General features: G+C 46.0%; 3 non-coding genes across 3 annotated transcripts; 2 read left to right on the top strand and 1 right to left on the bottom strand.

Moving 5' to 3' along the window:
* Positions 1–2186: 2186 nt before the first annotated feature.
* Positions 2187–2268, bottom strand: TRNAL-UAG (transfer RNA leucine (anticodon UAG)). The gene has a single exon. It is a non-coding gene; the product is annotated as a tRNA-Leu (tRNA).
* Positions 2269–8355: 6087 nt separating this feature from the next.
* On the top strand, positions 8356–8437 carry TRNAS-GCU (transfer RNA serine (anticodon GCU)). Its single transcript has one exon. It is a non-coding gene; the product is annotated as a tRNA-Ser (tRNA).
* Positions 8438–9144: 707 nt separating this feature from the next.
* Positions 9145–9226, top strand: TRNAL-AAG (transfer RNA leucine (anticodon AAG)). Its single transcript has one exon. It is a non-coding gene; the product is annotated as a tRNA-Leu (tRNA).
* Positions 9227–13252: the final 4026 nt, after the last annotated feature.

A 13252-nucleotide genomic window follows, 5' to 3' on the forward strand; every position in this document is an offset into this window, starting at 1 on the left:
GACACAGCAGAAGTTTGTGCAGCAATCGGAGATTTATTCTTCGATGGTCTTACAGGCAAGACCATCGAAGAATAAATCTCCGATTGCTGCACAAACTTCTGCTGTGTCCTTTGCTGTCGTGTTTCAGCTTGGCGTTAACACGATTCTGTGAGATATATATATATATATATATATATATATATATATATATATATATATATATACACATATATATATCTCAACATCCAAAGAGATCCAATAGCCATGTGGGCGCGCTCTGCAGTGTGTGCTCTGCCCAGGGGTCGGATCCTGACCCAGGTAATTTTTGAAACAAAGGAGGCGGCACAATCAGGAATCGATTTAAAGCCTTATTTATTACAAGACTTCACCCCACCAACGCGTTTCGGCCTCACTCGGCCTTGCTCACGTGAGCAAGGCCGAGTGAGGCCGAAACGCGTTGGTGGGGTGAAGTCTTGTAATAAATAAGGCTTTAAATCGATACATATATATATATATATATATATATATATATATATATATATATATATATATACACATACACACATATATATATATATAGACACACATATATTCACTGGCAAATAAAACAATGGTTAAAGTAATGATATAGCTAGGTGAAATGTTCAGTAACAACGTAATGTTTTAAACTCTAAAAAACATGGAAATTCACCATTTATAGTTCTCAAGTAACTATAACTCGCGCTCTTAGATAACTATAACTTGCACCCTCACCATGAACACTGTGTTATCGAAGATGTCATGAGTGATGTAATATGTATGGTAATTAGCAGTGCATGGCGAGGGCGTGAGTTAAAGTCACCTTATGGCACATGTTATAGTTACTCGAGATGACTGTAACTATAACTGGTGAATTTCAGTGGTTTTTAAAGTTTGAAATGTTACATTTCTACTGAACATTTCAGCTAACTATAACGTGAATGTAACCTTTTTGTTCCCAGTGAATTTCTAGGTTTTTTTTCAACGAAAAGTAACATTTTTAAATACCATGTGTTCAACCAATCCCTGCCATGTACGGACTCCGGCTGTAGTTGTGCTTGCTCTCCTGCCCCCTCGTTGTGCTTGCTTTCCTGCCCCCTGTTCCCTCGTTGTGAGTGTTTTTTCTGGCCTCTGTTCTCTGTGTGTGTGTCTGTGTGTGTGTGTGTCTCGGTGTGTGTGGGGCTCTGTGTGTGTGGGGCTCTGTGTGTGTGGGGCTCTGTGTGTGGGGCTCTGTGTGGGTGGCTCTGTGTGTGTGTGTGTGGGGGGCTCTGTGTGTGTGTGGGGCTCTGTGTGTGTGTGTTGGGCTGTGTGTGTGTGTGTGTCTCTGTGTCCGCGAATCCTCTCTACTATACCATTTATTTATGTTTTTAAAAAAAAAATGAAAATAAATGTCATGAGCAATGCCAATAGCTCTACCTTTAATAATGCCAAGACCATTGCATTGTAAATGCTTGTTTTGTTGTGTTTGAACTGCAGCTGTAATTTTACTCTATGACCTGCTTTTCAACTTGGCATTATGATGTCATCATTACTCGACTGCAAACACTACTGTAAATAATTATTACAGTTGAATAGCATTGTCCTTTCATTATTAAATTACCAGTTTTGCAATGAACGGGGATCCGTGGGAACCCAGATCTGGCAGAGCTACTGTTGAGCTGGATCAGGAATGCGTCCAGCCCCATTGAAATATGCTGAATTTGTATCACACCCACAATATACATTGACAATAAATCCTACATGTGCGTAAATCAATGTTCAGGGAGTTACATAAGACACTGAGGGTTTCAAAGTGTAGGAGTCAAATATTGACTTTACTGTTGGGGATTATAATGTAAGAGTGCCCGACTGGGAGGAATACAAAGTCAGCAATTAAAACGTAAGTGCTTCAAGTTGTTTGTACTAATAAGACTTTATCACTACCCAAAGAAACCTCATTTAAGTACAACAGGTTGAGCAGAAACAGTAAGGTCATACCGGGATCTCGCAGGTTCTTGATGTCAGGTCGTAGTTCAATGTGCTATGGGAAAAGGATTGGAGACTATGAACTGCAATTAAATGATCTCTGTATCAACAGCACTAACCCACTTGCCTATCTATGTAAAATAAATAGCTGTCATCTGCATGTTACATGATGTGCTTTGCAAGTAAAAAAGTATTTAATTACATTTAAATAAACAAACAAAACTTGGCAGCGGTGGGATTCGAACCCACGCCTCCAGAGAGACTGGAGCCTAAATCCAGCGCCTTAGACCGCTCGGCCACGCTACCACATGGACTTCTGGCACCCACTGTGGTAAATTGATCAAATACTACAGACGTGCTGTGTCATCGTGGACGCGTAGAGCAGCGCAGCATGAACAGACAGGTGAGCGAGTTAGAGGTTAAATAGCAAAGAGAAGTTTAATACCTTTCTGCTAATTTGTCTTTCTTTCTTTATTCTCCTTCCAAAGTGTATGTTTGCTCTGTTGTTTAGAAGCGCCGGTTTTTATCACTGCACGGACGGAAACATATCACACAGCCTTTTACAGTTTGCAGTCACCGTCCTTTTAGCATTGTGGTGACTCATCGTGTCACCCTTAGAGTTAGAATTCAAGACAGCAAGTTTTCCACCAATACAATCCATGTCACTTTATTTTCTTTTTAACTCTTCCTCATCCGGGAAGATGTATTATACGGGCACCCACCAAGGAACCTTCTCACAGGAGGCAGGTTCAACAGAATATTGCTGGGGCCTACTTCACCCAATGACCACAATTTGAGTATAAATAGGGAAGACCTGTTGGTGGTACAGGACTGCGGTAGGCGTATCCACTTGTGAAACGTATGCTTTTAATTTCATTGCGAAACCTGTCTCTATCCTGCCTCTTTGCACCGTCTCCCTGCTGGGTTCATACATGACCCTCGATGCACATGTTCTCTTCTGCAGACCAACCCCTCAGCTCCCCGCGCACCAGGGGCTTATTTACAAGCCGCTTGCGTCTCCGGTACGTTACTTTCTCCCATGTTAAAAGTGAGGAATTCAGCGGCGCAGGGGACTTGTAAATAAGCACCTGTGTTCATGAATGGCCTTCATTTGTCCCTCCTGCTGTCGACATGACTGGAATAACGAAACTTGAGGGGGCCCCCTGCAAGGTATGTTGAGGCCCACCCTGCAGAGTCAATCAGGAGATCCCCAGCCAGAGTATTGTGCTGAGGGGTCCCCTGGAGCTTTGCTCCCCCTTTACCACGGGGGCTGCGGAGGCCTGTGTTACGCCATTGGCTGACATATGGTCCCCTCGATTCCTCTTTATAGTAAAGGGTGGCTTCTGTACCCATGCATCAGGCTATGGGGAGACTGGCCAGCGATGGGAGGTGATTCTGGTCCACCTTCTGTAAACTATGTACAGAACTTTGTTTATCTCAATTGTTGTGTTGATGATACCACAGGTAAGTAAACACCAGGACACCGGAAGTACTCTGTTCAACATCCTGGTTACACCAGGCATGTTTTATTCCGTAAACAAACTCCACCCCCAATCAGTACGTGAGTGACACCTGGGTATATATTACAAGGGTGGTCCACCACCACCCATCCAGGTCACGGGAAGGACCGTGAACACATCACACTCCTCAACAACCTAGAAAGAAAACGCAAAACAATAAAATAAACAAAACAAAAACCCCCCACCAAAACATAAACCCAAAATAAACACAACAACCAAGCTCAATAAGTTGCAACTCAATAGGTTACATAGTTCTTCAGTCTCGAAGACCTAGCAGGGCATGGCCGAAGCTGGTATCTCTCGACATCCCCTTGCTAGGGACCAGACTCAGGACCCTGAGATTCATCAGGCCGAGGCAGCAGATCACACTCTGGTGCCACACGGGGTATCCTTGCAGAAGAGGAGACACCACACTGCCCGGGCACTACATGACCCCCACCAGGAAGGCCACTTCCGTCCAGCGCCTGAGCAGGAGAAATTCTTTCACTACCCAAATCCATACCATGCCCGGAGACCCCTTACTGCTAGTCCACCGACGGAATGGTACATCCCCTCCATTGCACTGTGGAGACCTAGCTGTTTGACTATTGCCTGGTGGAGCTACCTTGTTAGCTATTGAGGAGATGGGCTGTGGACTTCCCCCTCGGCAGTCACCTACCCAGCCGGACATTGGGCAGAGTTTCCTTCGTCTCTCTGCCGTATCCCCTCCCTGTTACCCTTTTACTTTACCCCCTCACCCTTCTATGCACCACTAATCAACAGATGTAACTTGTAACTTATTTATTTTTTGTAACAATGTTTTTTGTAACTGGTGTAACTTTCCTCATCTAAAGCGATCTGATAGCTCCGGGTCTAGCCAGAGCTATATAAAACTCAAGCAAATAAATAAATCCGCACCATCCGTGGACTCCTCATCAGAAACCAGAGTTCCATTATCTGGTGACATACCATCTGGTGTCATACCATCCTCCACCCAATCACCACCAGGAGTCCAGTAAGCCTTAAAGAAAGACACATTTCTAGAGACGCTCACTCCATGTCTCACTGCAGTGATCTTGGTCCCATGAACAGACTGAACAGTCCATGGCTCAGGCTATAAAGGCAAACTGAACTTCCGTTTTGGATGCCGATTCTGCACCATAACAGCATCCCCCACTTTAAAAGAACTGGTTCTTGCCCCGCGCCTGTAAGACACCTTATCATTCTTCAACTTTTGTTTCCGTAACTCATCTGCCACCAATGCATGTTTGACAGACAATGCTTTTTAGTTATGTTTTAAAACCCAACACATAGTTAAAAGGCTCTGTCATTTACAATGCCAATAGCTCAAACTCTCGCAAATGCGAGACCTATTGCATTGCAAATGCTTGTTTCTTACTGTAGTTTTCCGTTAAGTCGATGAAAAATGAAATTGGAGCAAAAATGTTGCCACTATTTGACAAATATCTCATTAGTTGATATTAATTGTGTGCTGTGAGTTACCACATATGCACCAATATGAATTCCTATTTTAGAAGAGACTAGGAGGCGGAATCAACCCTGCAACGGAAACATGCATTCTGCTATCACTTGCAAAGCGACATCAGGCCCTTTCTGCAATCAATATTTGTGCTAATGTAACAATCAACATTAAATGGTATTTTTTTATTTTGATGTTTAAATCTTACTTTTAAATGTACAGTGAAAACGCTGTTCCAGTCCCATGACATTAACAAGCACTTCGCTGAAAAGACCTTTGTATTCATGTTTACTCAGAATTATTTCAGCTTGCACCTTACATTTGTAAAAGGGATAATATTTTCCGAGACATCAGAAACTGACATAAAACTATTTTAAAAGTGGTTATCACTTCTACCCTTTACAAATATCCACCTTGACAATGAGCTAAATGACCTATGATGGATGTTGAGCACAAATGATTGCTCTGCCTCCGACAGTTATTTTATTTGTATTTTTCTCCAGCATGGCTCCAAGACAAAAGCAGAATGCCTTGCCCTAGTCGGATGCAGGAGAAGGCACACCACATGCTGTCACTACAATAAGGCCCAATGTCATTCTATGTGATATAACCAGCTGCAGTCTCAGAATGACAATGGGCCACTCCACAGTCTGTGCGAGGCTTGAGAGGGTCTGCTGCAGGCAGCCTCTTTAGTTTAAAAGATTAGTGCGAGAGGCCCAGAGTGAAAACTTTTAAATTCATGGGGCCTCTCGCAGGGGAACAGCATAGCTTCCTGAAATCCCCAAAATTACGGAAAAAAGGCATCTGTGAAAGAAATGATGACGGACAGCATACGAAAATAATGGACGGTCCTCAAAATTTACAGACGGTTGGTCACGATTCAATACTTGTGTAAGATATGTAGGGGCAAATGTTAATTATTTTATGGAAAAGACAAGTACCTTTTAACTTTTGTAAACAGAACATTTTAATAGTGACAAGAAGAAAATATTCTACTTTGTGCAGTGCACTTTAGGGTTATGAAAAAAACAAATAAAGGATTTTTTGACTGACACTCCCTATTTAGGTAGGAGACTACTGGTTTTGTAAGCTATATCTTTTTAACTTTCTCCTGCTCAAAATGGGTAACAGAACATTCTAAATTAGATGGGGAATAAATGTCCCTTCATTTTGCACTGTATGTCTCTTCCCTCCTTTTTAGGTCGAAGCCTGGCGTCAGACTGCGCACATGCGCAGTCTCGCTGGCGAGATTTAGTGCCATCAGGAGGGTTCACTAGCGGGCTTTAAGCCCGCCCCTCTTTTAGATTGGCCGGTGTCACCGTTTAGGCTAAACGGTGGCCAGCCATTGGAAAAGAGCTTCCAGTGACGTACACTTTTGTCTGTTAGAGCTGTCCCACTTGTACTGACTGCCCTGACTTACTGCTGGAGTAAAAGCTTTGTTATCTTTATGGGGCGAAACATATGGCCCTATAAAGATAACAAACCTGGCCAGGCCGTCCCAGCGGGACGGCTGAAATAAATAAAAGTGGAGGTCAGCTGCGAGCGCTTGTTATCACTGGCTGGAGGTGTCCTGTGACCTTCCCACTAGAAGTTCTAAGGAAGGGGATGGACTGCTCCCCTCCGCAGCAATTGGCTGAAAGATGCGGCAGACCGGGGGAGCAGAAACTGCACTGCACAAAGAAGCTGCTAGGAAGGTGACAATTAAAATGTATAAAACGTTAAAACACAATTTCATCACATTATGTTAAAAGACACAAACATATACTATTAAAACAAAGGGTTATTTAAGAAGAAGTGCTGCTTACTCGAACAGCTAGCACTGCCACAGTGCCCATTATACTGAAAGACAAGGAGAGAGCAGCCTACGAGTCACTCCCCCAGCGGCAGAAGGGGGGGGGCAGCCCCAGCACCCCAGTCACAACCTCCCACAACGCAGCACGGGACGGGGCATGGAGGTTAGCTCACAAGTCCACCGCACGCAAGGGGAGGCCGCGTTCTCTAGTGCCCCTTAAGTGCAGCTACTCGGGCGGTGCGTGGCCAAGCCTGGGCCCGATGCGTCCCACAGCAACCCGAGCCCAGCCTCAACCAGCAATTTGCTCCAGGAGGCTAGGCCCAAGCATTGGAGGTGCACACGGCCACGTGCATCCCCACCCCCGGCCCACACTCACCGCACCTGGTGGCACCGTCACCCTGCTACAGCAATTAGAGGGCCAGGACGGCAGCCGCAGCTCCACATCGGCAGGCGTCTCTCAGAGCCCGTAACGGTCCGGGACTCACAGTTCATTGGCGGCCATGTCGGTCCCACCGCACCTTGCACGCCAGTCCAACCACAGCTTACAGTAGGAACACACTGGCACAGATGGTCCAGCCATGGCGCCGCTCTCGACAGGACATCACAGCACTGCCAAAGCAGAGGAAAGCCCAGGTGAGCGCGAATAGTCCTATCTGCTTTACAGCACTGCGGTGGCCATTTTGCGTCTTGGACTAGGTCCCCGCGCCTCAGGTCCGATATTTCAATGACGGCTTTGCCCTCACGCTAGTAAAGCCACATGTTTGCTACCGCGAGTGTCATTAGTGAATTCCCTCCACTTATGGCAGAAGATCCGGCGTGCGAGTGGCGATGTTTAAGGATATTGTGACCTGGCCGGCGGAGCCACTCTAGAGGGCAGCCATACTGCGGCTTGGCGAAGCCACCCTCCCCCCCCCAACTCAGATAATGAATTTATTCTTTTGAACTAGTGTATCAGTTTGCAATCATGTATGATTGTTTTTTTTCTTTAAGTATAGGTGATGATAGGTGATGTCGTTCATTGTAAAGATCGGTGCTGTGATTTATTTACTTACATATTTTAGTATGTACCTGGCTATCTTCCACCTATATTTGTCTTAGCCTAATGGTTTCTTCTAACACGTCTGTGTAATGTAGCATAGAGAAGGACATGACTAATATATAAAACTGATTCTCCTTGCATAGTACCAGGGCCATATCTATATGAATACAAATATAAATGCATGCATGCATACATATACATATATGGATACATATGCATGTTATGTACATGAAAGTTTAAAAAACACTAATAAAAAAAAAGCTAAAAAGCCACCTAATAACAAACAGAATTGCTTTAACTTAAACGAGGGCGAGACCTATTGCATTCTCAATGCTTGTTCACAAATGTGGACTTGTAAGCATACCACCAGAGTATAGCACACAGAGACTAAAGTGGCAGGAAAGCGCTATACCAATGCAATATTTGTATGATATTTTACTTTTAAAATCCATGTTAAACAGAAATTAAGCAATCTTAAGACAATCAAAAATAGAGTAAATACGACTTGCACGTGAATAAAGATAGCGTCACTGCAGGCGCGCACAGCTACAACAGACACAGTACTGGAGAAAGTAAGTATGAAGACGAGGTGGCCGAGTGGTTAAGGCGATGGACTGCTAATCCATTGTGCTCTGCACGCGTGGGTTCGAATCCCACCCTCGTCGTCTAATTATTGCTCTCATGAATTTTGGGGTATGGTCAGGCTGAGCGTTCCCAATTTTATGTTAAAGTGGAATTAAAAACATTACAGATACCAAATCCCCAATAGCCGACACTACAAGAGGTGTATTTACAAACACCTCTCAGGTGAGCTTTGTTTGGTAATTACTGCAAACAGCGCTGGGAGGGTTCTGTCCATGAATCACAGGAAACACACGCGATCATCCGGGCAGCGAAGGGTTCATGAGTTGAAGACGCAGAAATGAGTCTGATACCTTCAAAGTCCTTAATAATAGGAAAATCGATGCGCGAGGGTCCTTAAATTCAGGGTGCTCCATGTCAACCGGCCGGCCGTCAGGGCTGGCGCTCCGTGCAACCTGCCACGGCCTGGGGCCAATCCGGACCTATTAAGCGTATCACGTGCCCGCTGCTGTTGGTTTGACTCCTCTGGGGCCAGTGCACAGGAAGCGCGCGCTCGCTCTCCAACTCCCTCTATATAACAGCGTCTCACTTCAAGCATTTCAGGTTAGCGCCTAGAGTCTGACTTCCGTGTTTACAGTTGGTGTATGCAGCGTCTCACTTCAAGGAGTTCAAGGTAGCGCTTATAGTCTGACTTCTGTATTTACAGTTGCTGCATATAGAATATCACTTCCAACATTTCAGGTGCACGCTTAAAGCCTGAATCTCGTGTTTACAAAGGCCTCGTATAGATGGTAGCGTGGCCGAGCGGTCTAAGGCGCTGGATTAAGGCTCCAGTCTCTCCGGAGGCGTGGGTTCGAATCCCACCGCTGCCAGTATTTTTGAAGTCGTAATCATATTTTTGTCTACATCGCTCTGTCCCTACTACTCCCATTGCAAGAGGTGAGGCAATATAGAGCTGAGTGCTGGTTGCTGTTGGTTGTATAGGTGTAAGGGTGGCCAAGCTGCGACCCATATCTCTTACTCTTTCCCAAAGTCTACTCTCGTGATTATAATGTCATCTGCAGTCAGCATGGGCATTTCCCCAAAATAAATGATCCCTCTTCCTACTCTTCACAACCACAATAATGTTAGCAGTGGCACGATTTTTACCATCATTTAATGAAATGTCGCTATAACTCCTCACTATGTCTAGAATAGTCTTATTCTCAAAGGCAGCTTCGGATACTGCAGTTCTGGAAATAATTTCTACCTGTCTTCTGTGATTTTCAGCTTTCTGATTTGATCGAAATGACTATGTTAAATTACCTTGTGTTGGCATATGGAATTTGAAACTTACCACTAACATATTTTAAAATGAAATGTATTATGCACCTTCTTCTAACTACTCCTCATTAATCAAACCACCTTCATAAGGCAGTAAAACACGTTCTGAATGCATATTTAGGATAGTGCAGTGACAGAAGCCATCACTATGCTTTTATTGCCAGAATCTAAGTGCCAGTCTTAAACTTGTTAATGCTTTATCCCTATGGTTTGATTACGACTGCGAATAAGTGTGGCCCATGCACCAAACTTAGGGGCATATTCTCAAGGATTCATCGCCAAGTTATCAGCATTTTATCGCAGCCAAAGTGGCAATAAATGTATCGCCCCATTCACAAGCTGGTCCTAACAGCCCATAACACCAGTTTACCTGCGATAGCAGCCGCAAAAATCATTGCCACAGATGACCCCGGCAACTCTCGCTAGTGAGATGCAGAGTAGTCGTTCCCGTGCCAAAAGCAGCTATAACACCACTCTGCAACATTCTCAATGACCAGCCAGATCGGCGATAAGAAGCCAAAACAGGCGATAAGGCGCGTTAGCAGCAGGAAATCAACACCTGCCCTGACCTGGTGTAAAGTCGGACGACAGCCTGCTCCACAAAAAGGGAGCCCAGGCCAGAGCCACACCTGAAGGGCAACAGATGTCATGGAGCCACTGATCATGCAGGCCACACACCCAAGAGGGCCACAACACCCACCGCCGCCCTCCCCAGGACACAATTACCGCAACAGAAAGGACACGCATTCCATCAATGTGAAGGGAATAGTGGACCACCGGGGAATCTCCACCAATGTTGACACCAACTACCCAGGCAGTGTGCATGATTCCTACGTCTTCCGACAGTCCATCATCAACCAGTGCTTCCAGGCTGGCACCTACGGAAATGCACTGCTCGTTGGCAAGTACCAAATAAACACAGCACACACCTCAACTCCACAATCATGCAACACTGGGAATGCACACGTTACAAACTCTCATACAACATGCCAAACAACATGCCCACCCACCAGACACAACAGCCCAACTTACTGTGGGAACCTGGACCAGCCATGTACATAAGCCATCAACGGCATGGCACCTCAGCCAAACAATAGCAGATTGTGGGAAGAGGTGGGTACCAGGCTTGTGCAAAGGAGGCAAGTGACCCATGAACGACAATGTACACAATGCCAAGTGTGGCGTGGATGTGATAGCCAGACTGCAGTACGCAGACCACACACAAATCCATGTCGACATACACCACTGGTGTTTGGAGTGCAGTGGACAGTGGACGCAACCATGTCACCCCCGCCAGCGGGGAAGCTTGTGGAAATGTAGCTTGTTACATCCCTCCCTGTAACCGTGAGTGGAGTGGACTGGGTCATCGTATGCAGGTCCAACAAAGGTGTGTGAATGATAATTGCGTGCCTCTGGGCGTGGTTCAGTACAGGAAATGTGCAAATGCATGTATCTCTGTCGCAGTGTGAGTCTCCTTTGTGGGGTGTAAGTGGTCCCTGAAGGTAATTAGACACCCACGTATGTGCTCTAGTTCGTCTTCCATTGGGTTGGACCCCACCCGCACCTGTTCGGCCACCTCCTTTTGGCATTCTGACACGTGGCATTGGAATGTCATGTGTGCCTCGGTGAAGTGTTGGGAGCCAGCCGTGCTGGTGGGTGCTTCCTGCTGTGTGTTCTGTGCAGGGGCTGGGTTCTCCTCTATGTAGCTTGGCTGCCCTGCTCCCGGTGGTGGGTTGCCTGGGATGTCCATGAGCTGTTGTAGGGTGTCAGTGTCGAAGGTGTGGTGGTCCTATCCAGCATCACTGATGAGTTGTCTGGTCTGCTCTGCTGGAGGTATTGCTTGTCTCTCTGCAATGTGAAGGGGAGATGCATGTTGACATGTATGTTGGCGCATTGTTCTTGTGTACATATTGACTGTATGAAAATGTACATTGCAACTGTGTGGGAGGTGCTGGATTTTGATGCAAGCCAGTGGACATTTGGGCTACATGATGGATGTGAGGTTGTACGCGTACATTTCCATCTCACAGTTTCCTGCTCTGTTAGATGTTGTTGGCCTGTTTCTACGCATGAGCGGAGCCAGTTGTGTCCTCTGTTCTGCAGTGACGGGGTTGCACATTGTACCACATTGTCATCAATGTGGATGTGCTGTTATTGCTATGTGTGTGTGCTGCAGTGTGCCATGGGGATCAGGGACATGATCCAGGGTCATTGTGCGTGTGCAGTGTGCTACCCATCCATGTGCATGTGTGCCATTGTGCCCATCTCCCCCCATCTTCCCAGTCCCTGGTCGTTACTCATCCTGTTGATGTTTTGTCAGGTCCTATCGAGCTGTGTCCGTACTCCCAACTCCTTTCACCATCTCCACACTGATGTCTCTGGCCTCCCTTTCCTCCAGCTCCTCATGTGGTGCTGGACTCCCACCTCCTGTTGCAGTTGCTGCCTTCCTGTTGGCAGCAGGTTTGTGGTTGGTTTTGCTTTTCACATCATGCCAGCGCCTCTTGGCCTCCTCCACTGACCTCCTCGACACTCTGACTGCGTTCATCTTAGTCTAATTGTAGGTCAGTTGATGGTATTGTTCTGTCACCTCAGTGACGCTGATCTGGTTTTCCTGTGACTGCACCCCGTCTTCCTCTGCCTCTTCTCCTTGGCCTTCCTTGACCCCGTTGTTCCTTGCTGGTGGTCTGTGGGTCTTGTGGGGTTCGCGTTGACCTCTGCACTCGGCCCGGGTGCATCCATGGTGCTACGTGGTTTATTTCTGTTTCCCTTTATTTGTGTTCTGCTTTTATGGTACCTTTTCCCGCTTGACGAGTAGGGATTGCAGGCCTGTCGCTGTTTTTTTTATCGTGATTGGTCTCATCGCAAGTTTTTTTGCGTTCGTGTTTCGCATTTTTGTCTCGTGTTGACTTTATCGCGGACATTTGACGCGTTATCGTGGGCCTATCGCATGGTACCGCCGTGATGTGAATGCTACGTTAACACTCCGTTATTTTCCTCCAATAGACTGCGATAACAAGAGTTGCATTAGGCTAATTTTGCTGTAATTATCACACGCTCGTGCGAATATCCCCCTTAAAGTGCCCCATTAGCAAATCAGAGAGCTAAAGACGCGTGAGGCCGGTCTTTTGGAAGGTATTTGAGAATGACTGGATTTGAGCTTACTGCAGGCAATGTTTGTGGCAATATTAATGAAATCCAGCATGCCATAAACTTGGCCCACAAACTGCCCCAACACCAGTCCACACACTCACCTGTCAGACCAGCCTTTTTGCCATGCCAGGTTGTCCTATAGGCCTGTTTGCCCCTCATCTTCCAGGGTTATATATTCCTCACATTATGAGCTTCTTTCCCTGATGTCCCACGTTTTTAGCTCTCACATCATGTTCCCACACATTCTATGCTTCTGTCTCTCACATTCTATGTTAAGCCTTTATATGCAATGCTTCTTCCCCTCATCCAACACCCACCCCTCACATTCTATGTTTGAATCCCTCACATTCTGTTCCAATCTCTCACCTTGCCTGCGACTATCCCTCACACCCTATTTTTGCATCCCTCACATTCTATAAATCTAT

The sequence above is a fragment of the Lissotriton helveticus genome, chromosome 12 (genome assembly GCF_964261635.1).
Source record: "Lissotriton helveticus chromosome 12, aLisHel1.1, whole genome shotgun sequence".
NCBI lineage: Eukaryota > Metazoa > Chordata > Amphibia > Caudata > Salamandridae > Lissotriton > Lissotriton helveticus.